This window comes from Schistocerca americana, chromosome 2 (assembly GCF_021461395.2).
Source record: "Schistocerca americana isolate TAMUIC-IGC-003095 chromosome 2, iqSchAmer2.1, whole genome shotgun sequence".
Classification (NCBI taxonomy): Eukaryota; Metazoa; Arthropoda; class Insecta; order Orthoptera; family Acrididae; genus Schistocerca; species Schistocerca americana.
Genome location: NC_060120.1, coordinates 34869933 through 34891207, shown reverse-complemented (window position 1 = coordinate 34891207; position 21275 = coordinate 34869933). Strand labels below are relative to the sequence as shown.

The following is a 21275-nucleotide window of genomic DNA, read 5'->3' as shown; positions in this document are numbered from 1 at the left end:
AACTGATCAACTGACAGTGCCAAAAGACTGTGAAGCAAAAGTATGATCGGGTTGGGCAACTAAGTAAACAACTCAAGAATGGCTCTATTAAAACCTTGGGAGTATGTATGCTCTGAAACCTGGTCTGACCGACTCACAGTGGCGGCACAGACTTGCAACTCCTTCACACACATCATCAACTGATTAACCATATCCTCCCGTTCCTTATCAAGCTGAAAATACCTTAAATCAGCAAGACAATTATCAGAGTGAAAGAGTTGAGCCTACACCCTACACAACTGTTTTAGGGTAACCTGATTACCCTCAAGGAACTGAATATTACAATCCGATTTGGCCAATGCTGTGGAGCAACTAGAAATAGGGACACCTACCTCGCCAACAGTGTCACGAGAATTAATTAACAGGACCATTCAATGCTGCACATAACATGGCTGCCATATCCGCGATGCCACCCTTGATTGGCAGCCATCGTAGCTTAAGTTCATATTCCAATTGGTCATGTTTTAAATATGACAAGCCAAGGCAACCACTGTGTTCCATTCCAGTGTATTGTTTTCCTATAACAAATAAAATACAGTTATAAAATAACACCATATGCAAACTTCAGATGATGAATGATATCAAAGGAAAGAACAACTCTCCCCCCCCCCCCCCCCTTTACCAGTGGAAATCAACCACAGTCTACTGCCAATGAAATCCACAGGAATAGGACAACCAAATAATTTGAATAACTATAGAACATTACATTTTCAAATATTGTGCTTCACAATCCAATTATTATTATTATTATTTTCTTTTTTTTAAAGGGAGCACCAAAAATTTAACACTCTCAGTTAAGGCACTGTTGAATGACAATTACAACAACTACAGAACTGACATATAAGGTGCTGGATAAATATTCAGCATTGAATGACTTGCAAATTTAACAAAACCAAACAGGCAAAAAACTTTACAATTTTATTTAAAGCTTTACTAAGTTAGCAGTGGGCCCTGGAACAATTTCTGAACAACAAACTTTAAGAAAGTCCTTTCTAAGAGAATGAATTAAATAGCTAAAATACAGTCGAATAACAAGTGTTTGAGTCAAAGGCAGTAAGTCCTTAATATCACAGGTTTGCACCTGCATCACGGTCAAGGTGCTAGACAGGATATTGGTACATAAGGCACTGAGGAACAAGTGGTTGAAGGTTACAGAAAGAAAGGAAAACTCAACTTCGGAAGCTGCCAAAGAGGCATGAAAGGTGCCTACAGATATAAGTAATGATGTCAGACCTTGCACTGCCTGACAAACAGCAAGCTGGAGTCGTGCTGAGCAGAGCCGAAGCATGTGGCAATACACAGCCACTCCAGTACCAGGTACCAAACACTCCCCCCTTTCAGGCCCTGAAACAAAGGAGAGAAGTGCTGTCAGGTAGGAAACGCTGCAGCAAATCTCCTAGGCAAGACAGATCTAAATCAAACAGTAACACAGGCGCAATAGCCCTTCACCAAATGAAGTGCAAGATAAATAGGCATCTAAGTCCTCCAATTAGGTGAATTTCTTGAGCATCCATTAAATTATGTGTTAAACAAATTCATTCAATAAAAGCACTAAAACATACAAACCAAATTTAATACAATTTGCAACACAAATTAATAAAATTGAAAATAAAGATGAGGTGACTTACCGAACAAAAGCGCTGGCAGGTCGATAGACACACAAACAAACACAAACACACACACAAAATTCAAGCTTTCGCAACAAACTGTTGCCTCATCAGGAAAGAGGGAAGGAGAGGGGAAGACGAAAGGAAGTGGGTTTTAAGGGAGAGGGTAAGGAGTCATTCCAATCCCGGGAGCGGAAAGACTTACCTTAGGGGGAAAAAAGGACAGGTATACACTCGCACACACGCACATATCCATCCACACATACAGACACAAGCAGACATATATATAATTTTTCCCACGTGGAATGTTTCCTTCCATTATATAAAATTGAAAATAGTTACAATTATTTGCCCTGAGAGATAATGAGTAAGGTCATTAAGCAACCCCAAAATATTGGGTGTTGAGGCATGAACATACAGCCTGAGATGGATGCAGTCACATAAGTAAACCCAAACAAGATCTTACCTCAGAATCAGACATGGCAATGGCAAGCAACTAACCAATCTCTCCTTATTGATGGCCTCAAAAAAACACCTCAAGGACATGGCCAGAACAAGCGTCTAAAATATAACTAAAACAAATGCATATTAATACATGAACATCCATTAAATGAATAATCAGGATTGAGCACAAATGAGCAGAAACTTCTATGATGCTAGCACCCCGGTGGGGGAGAATATTAAACAACAGTGACGTACCCTGAAAGTGACAAAGAAGTTAATAGGGGAACAATTATCAATGGAAAACCTTAAGGCTACATCCAAACAAATACACTCACAGTAACATTAATAAAATGCTGGAGAGCAATAAGACAAGAAGCAGGCAGAGGTGGCCCGTCCTGAAACAACTCGTGGCATCAGCAACCATGCGACTGAGCATCTCACCAATTGCACAAGAAAACTGTAGGACTCTCACATTAGGCACAAAGCATCCAAGTTAATGCAACATAAACTGCCAGGAATGCAGGGGGCTGATCTACTTAGCCCATGAATAGAATGCACCAGAAAAATACCTTTCCAAACACCAAGCTTTCTAGGTCCACCATAGATCAACCTTCCACCATAATGGTTCCCATGTACAAGGCAACACACTATTTCAATACGGGAACCATCTCATGCCCCATTGTTTGTCTCTTCCTCTCTCTCCCTCTCTCTGGAGGAACCTGTCCTGCACTCAAGTCAGAGATCACTGCCAAAGTCATGACAATGCACAGTTGCGCCACCTCACAGCATGCCAGAATGGTGAAGTCACACTAGTAGGCCATTAAGCAGATAACAATACGAACCAGCATGGCTCAGAAATTACTGTTAAAAGGTTGCTAGTGCAGGTAATGTAAGCAGCACATTTGGAGACATATCAGTGTTTCAATAGTAAATCTAAATAATCAAAGATATGGTTTTTGGTGTCTAGCCTCATAGGTGAATCACTGCTGTCTACACTGGTTCCAGTGTGATACAGCTTCTACTCACTTCATTGGTCTCATAGTCGGAGACCGCCTGTCATTTACTAGGACGGTTAGGTCAGATGACTCTTGACTTCTTGTTAGCTTAGTGTGACATGAATCTTTCTGTCCTGTACATTAAAGCATAACAACAAAATGTAATAAAATGTAGGCAGAGGTGTGGCATAAACACCACATAGTCTTGGGCTTTGAGAGCACAAAATACTTATTATAAGTCTATGTACATACTTCTCTTGAGATATTGATAGGAAGTATTTAAAAAATACTGCTCTTTGTAGGTCCAAACAAAATGTAAGTGGCAGTTGTAAAACATTACAGGTGTACCTTTTTCTTCATATTATTTTTACCTTGGTAGGCACTTTGAGAATGCAGAAGATCTATTTCTTGGACTGTTATGTCCATTTCTTACTCAGATCTTCCTGACTCTTTTTGCTATTAAGGAAGTTACCCACACAACCCATTGTATTACTGATGATGTGTGGTACAACAACAAACACAAGTAAACTGAGCAAGTGGTTTAAAATGAGGACAGAAATGGAGAACGAAACATATGTCTCTTAAACTAAGTACAGTCAAAAATAAATAAATACACTGTTAGTAAGATGCAGTGTGACATTTACAGACATGCCCCTCTTTTTCCGCAGTATTCACTGGACTTGTCTCCCTTTGCCCCTGTACATGCATGTTACAACAAGCACTATTTCTGTGACTAACCTCTTTCATCCCTACAGTTTTTGTACACTATAAGATACAGAATACAAGCAGCATAAATGTAGCATAAAAGACTTGAAAGTGAACTTATCCACCAGCTTCTTTTGTTAAATTGCTTTATTTATCATAGTCCTTAATCTGCATTTTTACAGATATGAATGTGGTTTCAAACACTTCAGTTATCTTGTTTTAAGCCCTGTCCTCTTTTATGCCCATATATAATGAGCTGGCGTAAGGTGTCGCCAGCACACCAGTTGGCAAAGATAAAGTGCGAAGATCAATAGTAGGCGCTGTATCAAGCGCACCTTTCACGAGAGAGACCAGAGTCATACTGACAAGCAACACACAGCCAACGCCTTCTAGAAAAGTATTTAGCCACTGCTGCTGACCGGAGGGCCACACTCACTGACTCACTTCCAGTTTGGCATCTGTTATTCATTCGAAGAGTGTGCTCAGTTCACATCACAGGCTATGACAGTACATAGTGACCAGAGCAGTGATCATAGCAGGACTTGTACTTTTTCAGCACTGTGATTAAAGTTTGTAATAGCAGGATTACTGATATTGTCTGCAAGAGGACTATTACTGATGAGCTTGTACCACAGCACATCAACTCTATTCAAGTTAAGTATCCAGTACAAATAAATAAAGAATCATATTAATCCACATGTGCATTTGTGTTGTAGAAAGAGGATACCGGCCACCCATAACAACATCCTCTTCCTTGCTTCCCTGTGGTACAAGACTCTACAGTGGCGACATGGATATTACATATAGGTGTGTAGGCTTAACTCTAGTGACTGAACAGTTGTATACTTTCCATTCACATCACACATTGCAATGTCTTTTTATGTAGTGGGGTGCAAAACTACTTTGCTGATGTGTACTATCATGTTGTATTGCGCTCTAATCTGTGAGGAGTGTTATATATGAAGCTCCATTTAGTCTTACACTGTAAAACAAAGTACACATGTATGGTCTCAAGTTGCTAGCTCAAATGGTGGATAAGTACAAACTAGGCAGTTCACAGTAGTCTTAGGATGAGTAATTGGCGGTGTTTAGCATTTTGTCTCCGTGGTGGCTGTCTCTTGGTTAGATATGTAACATGTTTAATAATCAAAGTATGTTACATAGTTTATATTCATACACCCCCCCCCCCCCCCTACTGTATATATTTTTACATATATCAATTTCCAAAGATCATATCTAACGTATAGAGAATAATGTAGTATGTAAACTAAGAAAGAACCTAGAAAATGACTGAGTTCAAGAAATTACAAGCTACAGTTAACACAGGATAGTTTTCAGCTGCTTGTGTGAGAAATTGCCTACATTGATGGGTTTGTGCCCTGACCCCCTGCAGGGAACATTTTAGTCACATAAAGGAGCAGATTCACCATTCCTCCTGTCGACAATGAATGCTTCATACTCCATGAGCCCAGAGGTATAACAGGCAAATCACACGAAGTTCATCAAGGCAAAATAGAAAGGGAAATACACTCTGCAAAGAAAAAAAAAAAAAAAATGTTGTCCTCTATGGGGCAACGTACTGTGTTTGTTTAAATATGATATGTGCATTTCTTCCAAGTGTTGGCATAATTTTTATTTCATTTATTTATTTTTTAATTTTTTTTTTCTTTTACTAACTTTATGCCATCAGCATATAGTGTTTATTTTCCTTCTCACTCATTTTGATATTTATAATAAGTATTCGCAGCTGCGAATATGAACCACTGTCAGCTGTATAACAGAATGATGACAATGACAATTTGTGCCAGATGGGACTCAGACTTGTACTTCCTGCTTTATACAAGCGATCACCATAACCGCTTTGGCAGTCCATGCATGACTCACGGCCTGACCTGAACAGCCATATGTCATTGCTCCTGCGTCACAACCTATACTCATGCATGCACTGCGTAATTCCTGTACAGGGGAGGACATTTTAATTGAAAGCTGCTGCATGGTATCAGCAGATAAAAAAGATATTGCAGTGCCTGTGTTGTTCAGAAGAACAATGCAATGTTCCTTTGAACATGCATGCATTGCATCACAGGCACTGCAATATCACACTTTGGTATTACTTATAAACAGACTGACTGATCGTGAACTTTGTAAAGATTTCTGAGGAACACTATGTTTATTAACTCTGATTTCAGATGTGCATTCACTTTCTGTATTCAAACGATGCTTTCCATTGCAACATATCATTTTATCCATTATAGTGCTTGTCTGTTTATGCCATAATTTCCAAGTTTTTTCTTATTAGAGCTGTATGACTGCTTGTGCCAAAAACATTATACAAATCTAAAAACATAATGGACGCTAAGTTTTTGTCTAACGCATTTATCACAGATTTTGTCAAAGCAGAAATAGATTCCCTGTAGATTTCCTTATCACTTTACATGTAGCTTTGCACTACTATGCTTGTTTTTAATCTTTCTGGAAATACTTTAGCTCTGGGTGAGCAGCTTTCTATATCTAACAAAGGTTCAATTATTTACTCACATGCCTTATTAGATGATACTGAACTGCATCATATCATGCAGACTTTCTGGATTTTAATCTCAGAGTAGTTTTTATGTGCTTTTGTTTTCATCACTAGTTTCCAACAACAACAAAAACTGAGTGGGATGGTTGTCCGAGTATCCTTGGATGCCAAGGTCCCTGATGAGTTCGGTCACACTTTAAAATTTATACAGTATCTGTGATATTGTTAGTGAGTATACTAGCAAATTCTACACCATCTGTAACTATGACATTCTCAGTTTTCATCAATATGATGATATGTATGTTACGTATGTATGTTATATACTGAAGCAACAAAGAAGCTGGTATAGGCATGCCTATTCAAATACAGAGATACGTAAACAGGCAGAATATGGCACTGCAGTCAGCAAAAAGTGTATGGAACAGTTGATAAATTGGTTGCTTCTGCTACAATGGCAGGCTATCCAGATTTAAGTGAGTTTGAACACGGTGTTATAGTTGGCGCACGAGTGACGGGACTCAGCATCTCCGAGGTAGCAATGAAGAGGGGATTTTCCTGTATGACCATTTCACAAGTGTACTGTGACTATCAGGAATCCAGTAAAACGTCAAATCTCTGACACTGCAGTGACTGGAAAAAAGATTCTGTGAGTGGGACCAACAACGACTGAAGAACATTGTTCAATGTGACAGAGGAGCAACCCTTCCAAAAATTGCTGCAGATTTCAATTCTGGGTCATCAACAAGTGTCAGCGTGCAAACCATTCAACAAAACATCATCGATATGGGCTTTGGAGCTGAAGGCCCACCCTTGTACCCTCGATGACTGCATGACATAAAGCTTTACACCTCACCTGGGCCTGTCAGCACTGACATTGGACTGTTCATGACTGGAAACATGTTGCCTGGTCAGACAAGTCTCATTTCAAACTGTATCAAGTGGATGGACGTGTACAGGTATGGAGACAACCTCATGAATCCATGGACCCTGCATGTCAGCAGGGGACAGTTCAAGCTGGTGGAGGCTCTGTATCGGCGTGGGGCATGTGCCGCTGGAGTGATATGAGAACCCTGATACATCTAGATATGACTGTGACAGGTGACACATACATAAGCTTGCTGTTCGATCACTTGCATCCATTCATCTTCATTGTGGATTCCGATGGACTGGGCAATGTGACACCCCACACAGCCAGGAATGCTACAGAGTGGTGCCAGGAACACTCTTCTGAGTTTAAACACTTCCATTGGCCACCAAATCTCCAGACATGAACATTATTGAGCATATCTGGGATGCCTTGCAATGTGCTGTTCAGAATAGATCTTCACCCCCTTGTACACTTACGGATTTATTTACAGCCCTGTAGGTTTCATGGTGTCATTTCCCCCCAGCACTACTTCAGACATTAGTTGAGTCCATGCCCCATCGTTTTGTGGCACTTCTGCTTGCTCACAGGGGCCCTATACAATATTAAGCACGTGTTCCAGTTTCTTTGGTTCTTCCATGTATATCTCTCAGTATTGTGTTCCATGGTATTTTTCTTATACAGTTTGAATTTAAAATACCTAAAAATGTTTAGAATAGAGGATGAGACTATTTCTGTCATTTGTTCTTTGTCCACCATAAATTAAAATCATTTCAATATGCTCAAACATCATTGCAATTGGCTCAACGCATCACTACAATTCACTTGCTAGTTAATTACCATTGTCTGTCAAATAATGACTGTAATAAAAAAGCAAAGACTATGTACTAATGAGCAATCTACTGTACCACTGTGTCCTCCAGTGCAAGCTGAAGTTAAAAATGTTATTCACTCAGAGACAGAGACTGTTCAGCCCCCAGCATGTAGGAATGTGCTGTTGGAGTAGCGTCAGCCAGCTTTATCGACCTGCTGTGCATGCCAGCCTATGCATCAGAGTCAAAAAATGGTTTTCGGGCCCTTGACCTGTAGGCTGCCCTGTATGACAGGTGTGTTGTGGGAGTAGTAACAGCATGCTTCACTGACAGAGTGAGCAGGGACTACATGTGTGATGGTCACAGCTGGGAGAAGGTTCAGATGGATAGAGAAGGGGATGGGCTGAGAGAGGGATAGGAGGGGATGGAAAGGGGGAGAGGGGGTGGAGGGGAATGGACAGAGAGAGAAGGGGACAGAGAGAGGAGGTGGAGGAGATTGGTAGGGAAATGGGGAAGGAGGAGAACAAGGAGGGGAGGGGAGGGGAGAAGGAGGAAACAAATAGGGTGAGGGGGAGATGAAGATGTGTAAGGTGATGGGGGCAGAAGAAGATGGACAGAGAGGTAGGGAGGAGAGAGTCAAAGAGAGGGGCAAAGAGGGCATGGGAGATGGGGCAAGGAGAAGATGGTCGTCGAGGGAGGCATGGAGGACATGGACAGAGGAGGGGGAGAAGGATATTGACAGGGAGGTAGGGGGGAGGAGGCAATGGATAGAGAGGGGAAGGAGTCGATGGATAATGAGTTGGGGGAGGAGGAGATAGATAAAAAGAAGGGGAGGGGAGGCGATATGTGCCATGTATGTGTCAAACATATTCACAGGTGAAGCCACAGGAAATACACTAATATGTAAATGAAGCAACATGTATTCATGAGTGAATGTCTGGGACCTCCTCCCATACCCTTGGATTGATTTTAGTCAACTTTGTGACACAGACATCAAATTCCATGGCTATCGACATTGAGTAGTTCACAAATTAGCTCCCAGATATGTGAGTGGCTCAAAGACCTCTTAAGTAACAGAACCCAGTGTGCTGGCCTCAATCGCATGCGTTCATAAGGAACAAGGGTATCATCATGAGTGCCCCAGGGAAGTGTGATAGGACTGCTCTTATTTTCTGTACACATGGCAGACAGGGTGAGCAGCAATTTACTGCTCTTTGTTGCTGAGGCAGGGTATAATCACTGAGGAGGTACAATCACTGAGTGACTGTAGGAGGATACAGAATTGTTAGTTGATCTGAATGGCAGCTTGCTCTAAGTTAAGAAAAATGTAAGCTGATGTGGGTGAGAAGGAAAAGCAATCCTGTTACATTCAGACACACCATTGGCAGTGTACTGCTTAACACAGTCATATCTAGGTGTAAAGCTGTGGAGCAATATGAAAGGGAACGAGCACCTCAGTTTGGTAATAATGAAGGCGAATGGTTGAGTTCACTTGATTGGGAGAATTTTAGGAAAGTGTAGCTCATTTATAAATGAGACGGTTTTAGAACTGTAGCGATGACTTAAAATCTTTAGAACAGGTTCTCACTTTTGATTAAGGAAGGACTAGGCCCAAGTTTGCACATATAATAAATTTTATTATAGTGTAGTTCCTCAGCACATGTTCACATTCCTTGACACTCAAAAAAATATACTGTACAATTTACATTCATTACATTCTTTATCCTTTAGCAAACAAATTTTGAAATAAATATGATCACTATCAAATTCTCTTTAATCCATTTCAGTAACACCAAAAATTTAAGGAAAGGCTTTCGAAGTGAACTCAGGAAGAAACTCACCTCGCAACCAGGCTAAAGTTTACCTTTCCCATAAATAAAATATAATAAAAAACTCAACGTTAAAAAGACACAAGCATAATTGCATTTAAAAAAAACATCTACCCAATTAATAAAATTATTGAACGTTGAACATTATCTCAGCAAACCTTGAACGAAGCAAAATTTCTGCAAGCTTAATTACCACACATTTAAGCATAAGCTACTCAGACAATTGTAGCTCAATAAGAGTGCTAAATTATAGGAAGAAAATACAATTTAGAATTTTACAGTCCTGCTCTGGACACAAGCCCTTCTTGCTCTCCGAACGGACCCACACGACCCGTGTACTCCTCCGGGCCAAGGTACATAAACATTGAAACCAGAACAAGAAAGCCTTCTAGAACACACAGTAATCTGCTATTAGAAACATTTCTACCCACAGCCTTATACATACGTTGCAGTCTTTAAAATGCAAATAAAACACAATAAAATAGTGGTCATACAATTAAGAAAACAACCCCGCAACTTAATTACAAGCAAAAACCTTAACAATTACACATCTCTCTTTAACTAATGAAAAGAACATTCACAGATATACACATACGAAAACCAAAATGCCTCTTTTGCAGCCAATTAGCATGTCCCAGCTTAGTCAAATATTAATTAACGACAAGTAATGAGCAGCAGCAGTATCATAATCTGAATCTGAACTGAGAAAGTTTTATACGACAAACAAGCCTGCACAATTCTTTTTTATTTTTGCGATAACCACAGTTGTCGTAGGAATGATGCTCACTAGAAAGATTATCGGTAAGATTGAAACTCCAGCAGATGGAAACGGAGCCCCATAACCAACGTCTGAGGGCCGGAGAGCAGATCAATGTCCGGTGTTAACACCAAGGCAGTCCAGCCATCACTCGCCTCTATCACAGACTGTGCTCCAGCCACAGTGAACGACAGTTGCACCTCCTGATCGCTCAGTTCCGTCTGCCTCTCTGCTTGCCTCGGACATGCGCTATATACCCAGCCAGCGTGAGACAAAATCGATACTGGCTAACTTACATAGTCTTTGAACCAGAGGAGATAGATTCTATTACCTCGATGTAAACACATCAAGAACATTAGGGTGTGAGCCACTCTTGAATACTGCTTGAGCATATGGGACCCCAGAGAGGTTGCATTAAAAGAAGACATTGAAGCAATTCAGATGTGTGCTGCTAGATCTGTTGCCAGTAGGTTCGATTAGCATGTAAGTATTACTAAGTTGCTTTGTGAACTCAAATGGGAATCCTAGGAGGAAAGACATTCTTTTGTGAGGCACTATTGAAGAAATTCAGAGAACTGGCATTTGAGGCCGCCAACAGAATGATTCAACTGCTGCCAATGCACATTTTGCCTAACAACCATGAAGTTAATCAAACAACGGAAAATCCAGGATGCAATGTAACAATATTATGAAAAGGAAAGTTGCCACTTGCCATATAGTGGAGATGCTGAGTCGCAGATAGGCACAAAAGAGCTCATAATGAAGCTTATAGACAGCCGTTTTTTCTTTGCTCTATTTGTGATTGGAACAGGAAAGGAGATGACCAGTATCCTCTATCATACACCATAGGAGGCTTGTGCAGTGTGTATGTAGATGTGTGGGGATAAACAGAGAGTGGGATGAGGTGATAATTAGGGAGTGGGGCAGAAGATCAATAGGCAGATTTGGGGAGGAGGAAGTGGATAGAAAGAAGAAGCATAAGGAGATGAATGGAAAGACATGGATACAGAGAGGAGGCATGAGATGACAGAAAGTGGGATGGACGCAGGAGGAGAGGGATAGAGAGAGGGGGGAGGAACAGATGGACAAAGAGAGAGAGGGAGGGGAGGAGGAGCTGGAGAGAGAGATGGGGAGGAGGAGATGGACCGAGAAAGGGGGGGGGGGGGGAGAAGACGCACAGAGAGACTGTGGAAGAGGAAGGGATGGGTGTGCAGTTTCCAATCACATTAATGTGAGCACCACCTACGTGTGGTACAGACCTGCAGTAACGACTCACAGATGGCAGGTGATAGCACTAGCAGTAGAGAGTATATAAACTGTGCTGGGAGCTGAAGAAGACAACACAGTTAATGTCATAATATAAAAATGGAATGATTAATCTGATGTGCTAAAGAGCATGATCATTGGCTTTCAGGCCACAGTGGAAGCATTTCTGAAATGGTTAAGTTTGTAATCTGTTCATGTACCACAATGGTTAAAGTGTACCATGCAAGGCAAAATTCTACTATCCAAAACCAGCACCGAGGCAACAGTGGTGCACCACGGGCCATAGATGGCAGCGGTGAATGGTGGCTGCGGAGATGTGTACAGCTGAAAAGATGTGCGATGGTCGAGGTACTGACCACCAAATGAACCAAGAGGCTCTCAACAGTGTCTCCTTGTGACTGCTTAGAAAATGTTGTTGCGTATGGACCTCTGCAACAGATGCTTGATGCGTGTACCCATGCTGACTACTGTTGATCAGGAATGAAGGCTGAAATTTGCATGCCAATACCCCAACTGGACATCCTCTGAGTGATGCAGGTGGCCATGACTTATGTTTTGTGCTCCATCAGACAGAAAGTAAACACTTAGTAACAGTAGTGGGAAGGGTTCAGGCTGGAGGAGGGAGTGTTGTGGTCTGGGGAGTGCATACCTGGGTGATCTTGTCATTCTGGAAGGCACAGTGGACCAACACAAGTGTGGGCACCATGTCCACTCCTACATGCAGATTCTTTTTCCTCAGCACCTTGACATCTACCAGGAAGATAATGCAATGTGTCACACAGCTCACAGTGTATGCGCTCGGTCTGAAGAGCATCAAGATGAGTCTACTGTACTCTCCTGTCCACCAAACATGCCGAATTTAAACCAAATCAAGAATCTGTGGGACCACCTTGATCAGACTGTTGCCATGAATGCTGCTATATCTCAAGGGTCTACATTGAATTAAGCACTGCAAATACACAACCACACCAGCTGTGCCTTATACTGCAAAAAATACAGACATGTGGGTAAACAGTAACAACTGTTCTAATGTTGGGAGGTGAATGTTTATGCCATATGACAGCTGTGTAAGGCAACAACAAAGTTTATGATTTTGTTCTTAGCTGTAGTTCAACAGCTGCAGAATATTTCAACAAAGATAAAAAGTCAGTCATCAGCTGCACAAGAAAACATTTTTTTCCTTCTTTTTACCAGTTTTGATAGTTTAAACTGTCATCTTAAGAACTAAAATATGCAATAATCACTGGTACGCCAACATCAAAATAATAATTGGGTGGTTGTGTCCTTTGCTACAGAATCAATAAAACAGACTTTCATCATACTTAGTATGTACGATGTGAGATTTGACAGTTAATTGTTTGCTACTCATTGCACATATATATTTTTAGCGATATCACTTTGTTTTATTGATTCTGTAGCAAAGGACACCACTGTGTGTCCTTATCATGACATTGGCTTACCAATGATTGAGCCTGTTTCACTTCTGAAGATGACAATTTAAACTACTGAAACTGGTGAACCAAATAAGGTTTCTTGTGCAGCTGACGACTGACTTTTTATCTGGGTTGAAACAGAAAAGTTATTTACAGCTAGCCACCACTAAGTGGCAGTGTATATTGAGAATCACAATGAGACAAAAAAGTCTTGTCAAAGATATCTAAGAAAGATATATTTGTGCTAACTGTATGTAATATATTTTATGATGTTGTAATGTAAATCTGTTTGGAAAAAATTTAAATTGCATAACAATGTGTTCAATTCCTTTATAATAGGAAGGGGGGTGGGGGGAGAGAGAGAGAGAGAGAGAGAGAGAGAGAGAGAGAGAGGGTGTACAGATAGGAATCTCATTACATTATGTACATTTAATAACAGCTTGATTAAATGAGGCACTCGGTCGTAAAACATGGTATTTAACAATTTTTGCCAATTGGCGTTTTTGGCAACGTCGGACTCCTTACAGCTGATTTCATAGGTTGGTGAAGGAATCTGTGGGAGATGTGTACGTTGTAAGAAATTATGTTGGTATTATGTTATGGTAAGTGACAGCTGACTGCAGGTAAAATATTGTAAGTAACAAACATGGCGGCCCAAAACAGTCTGTTCCGTAGTGATAAGGAACTTGAATCGAAAGTTTCGAGTGCTAACAATAATTCTGACTACAGTTCTTCCTGTAATGACGAAGATGAAAGCCCAGAGTATCATCCTGTTTATGAGTGCAAACAAATTGGATGCAAATTACTCCTTAAAAAGGTAAGAACAGATGCCTTTATTTCTTAATCTGTTTGAAGTAAAAGATGGTATGTACTGCACTTACCAAGTTTTACTGCCTGTTCCATATTGAAACCTTTCAAAAATGGAAATTCTGAATGTTCCTTTCATCAAATATGAACTGAGTATGTGGTAACCAAACTTCCTAAAACTTAAACACAAAGCATTATATAGAAATAACTGAAATAGGTTTCATTTTGACTCGCAAACTATAAATATGTGCGAAGGTGACCACGGTATCTACTAGAGTTACCATGTTTTACACCCACTAGGTTAAATCACTCAGGATTTTTTCTATTATCATGGTGTAACTCAGCTCTTCTGAAGAAATGTCTACCTGAAATGTAAACATAACACTTTTACCTTACGTCCTGTAATGTACTGACTTAAGCGCTTGACTACCAAGCCAAAGGTCACGAGATTGAATCCTGGTCGGATCACGAAGCGTTTTCAGTTAATCTTCGGACCAATCGTTTTCAATAAGATACGAATTACGCCAGATACAGCCGCAGTTCGGCTTCTGCGATGAACTGTAGATGCCTTCTCTTGCAAAAAAAATGGCTCTGAGCACTATGGGACTTAACAGCTGAGGTCATCAGTCCCGTAGAAGTTAGAACTACTTAAACTTAACTAACCTAAGGACATCACACACATTCATGCCCGAGGCAGGATTCGAACCTGCGACCGTAGTGGTCGCCCGGTTCCAGACTGAAGTGCCTAGAACCACTCGGCCACCCCGGCCGGCCCTTCTCTTGCAGGTTGGGGATACGGGAACCTCCCAAGTGGCTTCAAGTTGATAGACTAGCAACAGAATCGGGAGGCACACAAGAATTTTATTATTATCCCTTGCACTTTTTTTTTAGAAAGAAGGGTAATGAGCTTTTCGATACAAGTATTCCTCATTTTGTTTCAGAAATCGACCGCGCGCTCAATATCAACCAGGATTGTGAATCGGAACCATGTACCAGTAGGTCTACAACCAACAGTCACGATGAAAACAATGTGGATGTAAGGTCACCTACTGCTTCTGGAAAATCTAATCCGCCTAGTAGAGTCCGTTATGCAGGATCGTCGGTACCTCTTGAACAAAAGGATACTATAGATGATCAGGAAAAATCAAACAAAAAAGGTAGAAAAAGGAAAGGTGGGGTAAACTAACAGGAAAAAATTAAGAAATTTAGGTAAAAGCTATTTGTCTTCTCGAGGAAAAGGAAATCCGCAAGCACCTCGAGAAGCAGGCACAGATTGCCTTTGTAAGAAAAAATGTTTTTCAAAGATTGATCCTAACGAACGAAACTCGGTGTTTGACGAGCTCAATAGAATGGGAAACTACAACATCCAAAATCCTTGTCTACTTGGTCTAATAGATGTTAAAAAAAACTGCCAGAAGTACGAAAAAGAGTGGAAGTCCCTCTCGAAGAAAATTTACCATTACTTACAATATCTTGGTTGAAGGGCAAAAAGTAGAAGTATGTAAAACCGCTTTCCTCAACATCCACGGACTGCAAAAATGTAGGGGGAGAGTCGAAATTTTGGTTTAAAAAAAAAAAAAAAAAACCAATGGCGCTCTTACTCCACCATCAGATAAAAGAGGTGGAGATGGGCACCACAAGAAAAAGTAATCAGAAGACGATACAAAAAATGTGCATACTTTTATATAAAAACTTCCCAAATACGAAAGTCACTACACAAGGCCCAAATATCCTTATAAGATGTTTATGTCTATGGACCCCCCCCCCCCCCCCCCCCATGAACCATGGACCTTGCTGTTGGTGGGGAGGCTTGCGTGCCTCAGCGATACAGATAGCCGTACCGTAGGTGCAACCACAACGGAGGGGTATCTGTTGAGAGGCCAGACAAACGTGTGGTTCCTGAAGAGGGGCAGCAGCCTTTTCAGTAGTTGCAGGGGCAACAGTCTGGATGATTGACTGATCTGGCCTTGTAACACTAATCAAAACGGCCTTGCTGTGATGGTACTGCGAACGGCTAAAAGCAAGGGGAAACTACAGCCGTAATTTTTCTCGAGGGCACGCAACTTTACTGTATGGTTAAATGATGATGGCATCCTCTTGGGTAAAATATTCCTGAGGTAAAATAGTCCCCCATTCGGATCTCTTGGCGGGGACTACTCAAGAGGATGTCAGGATGTCGTTATCACAAGAAAGAAAACTGGCGTTCTACAGATCGGATCGTGGAATGTCAGATCCCTTAATCGGGCATGTAGGTTAGAAAATTTAAAAAGGGAAATGGATAGGTTAAAATGAGATATAGTGGGAATTAGTGAAGTTCGGTAGCAGGAGGAACAAGACTTTTGGTCAGGTGAATACAGGGTTATAAATACAAAATCAAGTAGGGGTAATGCAGGAGTACGTTTAATAATGAATAAAAAAAATAGGAGTGCGGGTAAGCTACTACAAACAACATAGTGAACGCATTATTGTGGCCAAGATAGATACGAAGCCCACCCCTACCACACTAGTACAAGTTTATATGCCAACTAGCTCTGCAGATGACAAAGAAATTGAAGAAATGTATGAACTACTGACGGCCTTGGGAGAGCCAGTCCTGACAAAACTCTACCATCTGGTGAGCAAGATGTATGAAACAGGCGAAATACCCTCAGACTTCAACAAGAATATAATAATTCCAATCCCAAAGAAAGCAGATGTTGACAGATGTGAAAATTACCGAACAGTCAGTTTAATAATCCACAGCTGCAAAATACTAACACGAATTCTTTACAGATGACTGGAAAAACTAGTAGAAGCCGACCTCGGGGAAGATCAGTTTGGATTCCGTAGAAATACTGGAACACGTGAGGCAATACTGACCTTACGACTTATCTTAGAAGAAAGATTAAGGAAAGGCAAACCTACGTTTCTAGCATTTGTAGACTTAGGAAAGCTTTTGACAATGTTGACTGGAATACTCTCTTTCAAATTCTAAAGGTGGCAGGGGTAAAATACAGGGAGCGAAAGGCTATTTACAACTTGTACAGAAACCAGATGGCAGTTATAAGAGTTGAGGGACATGAAAGGGAAGCAGTTGTTGGGAAGAGAGTAAGACAGGGTTGTAGCCTCTCCCCGATGTTATTCAATCTGTATATTGAGCAAGCAGTACAGGAAACAAAAGAAAAATTCGGAGTAGGTATTAAAATCCATGGAGAAGATATAAAAACTTTGAGGTTCGCCAATGACATTGTAATTCTGTCAGAGACAGCAAAGGACTTGGAAGAGCAGTTGAACGGAATGGATAGCGTCTTGAAAGGAGGATATAAGATGAACATCAACAAAAGCAAAACGAGGATAATGGAATGTAGTCAAATTAAGTCAGGTGATGCTGAGGGAATTAGATTAGGAAATGAGACGCTTAAAGTAGTAAAGGAGTTTTGCTATTTGGGGAGCAAAATAACTGATGATGGTCGAAGTAGAGAGGATATAAAATGTAGACTGGCAATGGCAAGGAAAGCGTTTCTGAAGAAGAGAAATTTGTTAACATCGAGTATAGGTTTAAGTGTCAGGAAGTCGTTTCTGAAAGTATTGCTATGGAGTGTAGCCATGTATGGAAGTGAAACATGGACGATAAATAGTTTGGACAAGAAGAGAATAGAAGCTTTTGAAATGTGGTGCTATAGAAGAATTCTGAAGATTAGATGGGTAGATCACATAACTAATGAGGAAGTATTGAATAGGATTGGGGAGAAGAGAAGTTTGTGGCACAACTTGACCAGAAGAAGGGATCGGTTGGTAGGACATGTTCTGAGGCATCAAGGGATCACCAATTTAGTATTGGAGGGCAGTGTGGAGGGTAAAAATCGTAGAGGGAGACCAAGAGATGAATACACTAAGCAGATTCAGAAGGATGTAGGTTGCAGTAGGTACTGGGAGATGAAGAAGCTTGCACAGGATGGAGTAGCATGGAGAGCTGCATCAAACCAGTCTCAGGACTGAAGACCACAACAACAACAACAACATGTCTATGGAATACACAGTTAAACATTGTTTTGAAGAATATTCTCAGTTCTACACAGAAAGTGGTAGCAGTCCTGTATCTTCAGACAAGTTCAGAAGAATATTTACGGAAGATTTGAATATAGGGTTCAAGTCTCCTAAGACAGACACACGTAAGGACTGCAACTCAACGAGAATTGAACTGCAACAAGCCGTAAACGATAAATGACGCTAAAGTCCAAGAAATTGGACACAAAATCGAGAAACACCACCTACATGCTGCTGCCGGCCAAAAAATTTTGCAAGTTGCCCCAGAGGACAAAGACGCCCTTGTTCTAACATTTGATCTCCAACAGGCGTTGCCCATTCCAAAATTATCCACTGGACCTGCATTTTACAAAAGAAAATTGTTTTGCTACAACATCAGCATTCTTGATTGGTCCAATAACGTAGGGTACTTTTATTACTGGGACGAGGCTACTGCTAGGTGAGGAAGTGAGGAAATTGCAAGTTCCATATTGAAACACTTCACCGTGAATGACATGCAGTGCAAGAAACTGATAGTAATATCAGATAACTGCTGTGGTCAAAATAAAAACTGGACAATAGTCGCTCTCTGGCTTAAGTTATTGGCAAGTGGCCATGTAAAACGTGTTGAACATGTTTTTCCAGTAGTTGGACATACTATGTTGCCATCAGATAGAGATTTCGGCCGAGTAGAGCAGTATGTGAGGGATCACATTCAGTATGTGTACTGCCCGGAGGAATGGGGACAGATCTTGAAAAATGCCCAACGCTCACCTCTCTTTCATGTGTACAGAATGCAGCAGGGAGATTTCTTTCAAGTTTCTTCCACTGACGGCATTGTTTAGAGCACCCATGAATGTAATTTTTGCGTCTGTCAAACTTCTGTTGGTCCGCGAAGAACCAGATTCTCTGACTGTTAATAGATCATATTTCAGATCTGGTGAAGCAATATCATTGAAGCTGAAAGGTCGTCCTCTTACAGAAGATTTTCCGGGGAAATTTAACGCACCTCTTCCACTGCTGTATAATACACCAATACGTCAATAAGAAAAAATGCGAGATGTCCTCAGCCTGTTCAAGTATATTCCAAAGGCATATCACGGATATTACACGAGCTTAGTTCCTGAGCATTAAATGTAAAATTATTGTACCTAAAAACTACTAATAAAACAATTGGTAATGCAACTTTTGGCTACTTTATTTTATTTCCAATGTGAAACATGGTATCTGGCAGATAACAAGGTAGCAATGTCTCATACGTGAATGAAAAATATGGTATCTACGGGCATCTTTCCTCTGATTTTAGTTCTTATATTCGCCAACAAAATGTTATGAGGAGCAGCTAAGACGAATTTTACTTTTCATTACACATAGAATATCTGCGCAACATAATTATGTGAGTTTTGTTAGAGCAAACTATTTGATATTTTCCTCAAAACTTAACAGCCGATTCCCCGTAAGCTTTCGTTTTGTTGGTTACCATGTTTTACGACCCAACGCCTCAAATATAGTAGACAAGACAGCAGAGGACAATAAGCACAAAATATAACTGTGTGATCAGCTTTTGATGTGGCTCTAATTCAAGATCACCGACTTTCCGAAATTTCTGTGGGTACATATATATGACTGAATGTAGTAGGGCCTACATGTTTTCTGAGGATCTTGACATTTTTTTAAAATGGTTACCTTTCATTCACAATGTTTTATGAACACTGCCTGTGTCATAAAGGTCTGTGCTGTGATAAAGCAAAATATACCAGTACTATAGGCATACGTTGAGACTGCCCTAGCTGTCAGTAGCACACCTTACTTAAAAGCAACAGAAATGAGATTGATACTTGGGTTCAAATGCCCTTGGATGAACCCACAGACCCAGAGGTGTAATGAACATGATACAGGCCCATCTGCATAAATAAAAATCCTCGGGCTCCAACGTGAACGTATAACCTAATAACGTTCCTCCAGTTTTTAAGTCAGCATGGAATAGCAATTATCTTTAAAATGGCCTTGTGAACATTTTTCATATCTTCTAATTTATGGTTTGAGATAAGGGATAAAACATTGGTACCTTGTTTTGTAGCTGCCAGAGCAGCCATGGCCGAACAGTGAAATTTACATTTTTCATGAACTCTGAAACGTTCAGTTGCCTTTCTCCACTGGGAAAATCCATTGGAAGCACTGTACTGGAATCAAATGCACTTTTGCACAAACCACACAACACTTTGTCCAATTCTTTGACATAAGAAATCTAACGAAATGTGTCTTCCCATCCTTCATGATATGACCTGCCTGACGTTTCTTGACACTTCTTGCTGATGCACAACTGGAACTGGCAGAAGACACATTCTCAGGTTCCTTATATTTGGCTGAACATGCTATTCACTATTGTCAGTGTTGCTAATATCTATCTGTGATTATGACGACAAACATCTGATGAATTTATCCACAGCGACTGTGCAATAGTTCGAATTTGAAAGTGTGTATAGAAGCAATACTCAAGAGTCTCAGCTTTCCACATGCATCCAGCAATTGCGCAATATTTGAAAACTACTAAAATTTTTGCCCGGCATGAAGCTTTTGCTCCATGTATCCCGTCAGTAGACCCTCTTCATGTACTATCTATTAATGCGCTAACGCCCTTTCAGTCTACAATATAAGCTCCTGAGTCCTTCAGACCCATTGTCCCAACAAACAAACGATAAAAATCCTACGTGAAAACAATTTCACTGAAATCTTAAACTGCACTACTGTTATGTTAAATAAATAACCTTGTGGTAGTCTGTAACAATCGGCTTCCTTGCACCTCGAATTATTCTTTATTGTTGCTCAATATTGGCAGGCAGATGTTTTAAAACAATTGTTGATGAATGGAGTGGACATATTGTACGGCGTCGCCTGTAAGGAAACATGCAAGCAAGCCGAAAACATGGGACTCCATCCACAGTATAGTGCGACTGTTATTCTGGAGAACGCCTTTGACTTGGCCAGAGGAACGCAAGAAATGGGGGACTCCGTTGCGTGTTTGCCTTTACACAAAGACATCTGAAACAAACAGATATGTTTTAGAGGTCAGAAATTTTAACTTACTTCTCAGTGTTTTAATAGTTCATTACTTTTTGATAAAGGCAAGTGAGAAATATTTATTTTATTTTGTTTTTATCATACTAAAAATTTTGTGAGTGCTCTAAGG

General features: G+C 40.6%; 1 long non-coding RNA gene across 1 annotated transcript; it reads right to left on the bottom strand.

Annotated features, from left to right (window-relative positions):
- Positions 1-392: 392 nt before the first annotated feature.
- LOC124596578 lies at positions 393-19143 on the bottom strand. The gene is made up of 3 exons (XR_006978323.1): positions 18860-19143; positions 1273-1383; positions 393-557 (listed from the first exon to the last, which is right to left on the bottom strand). It is a non-coding gene; the product is annotated as an uncharacterized LOC124596578 (long non-coding RNA).
- Between the last annotated feature and the right edge of the window lie 2132 nt (positions 19144-21275).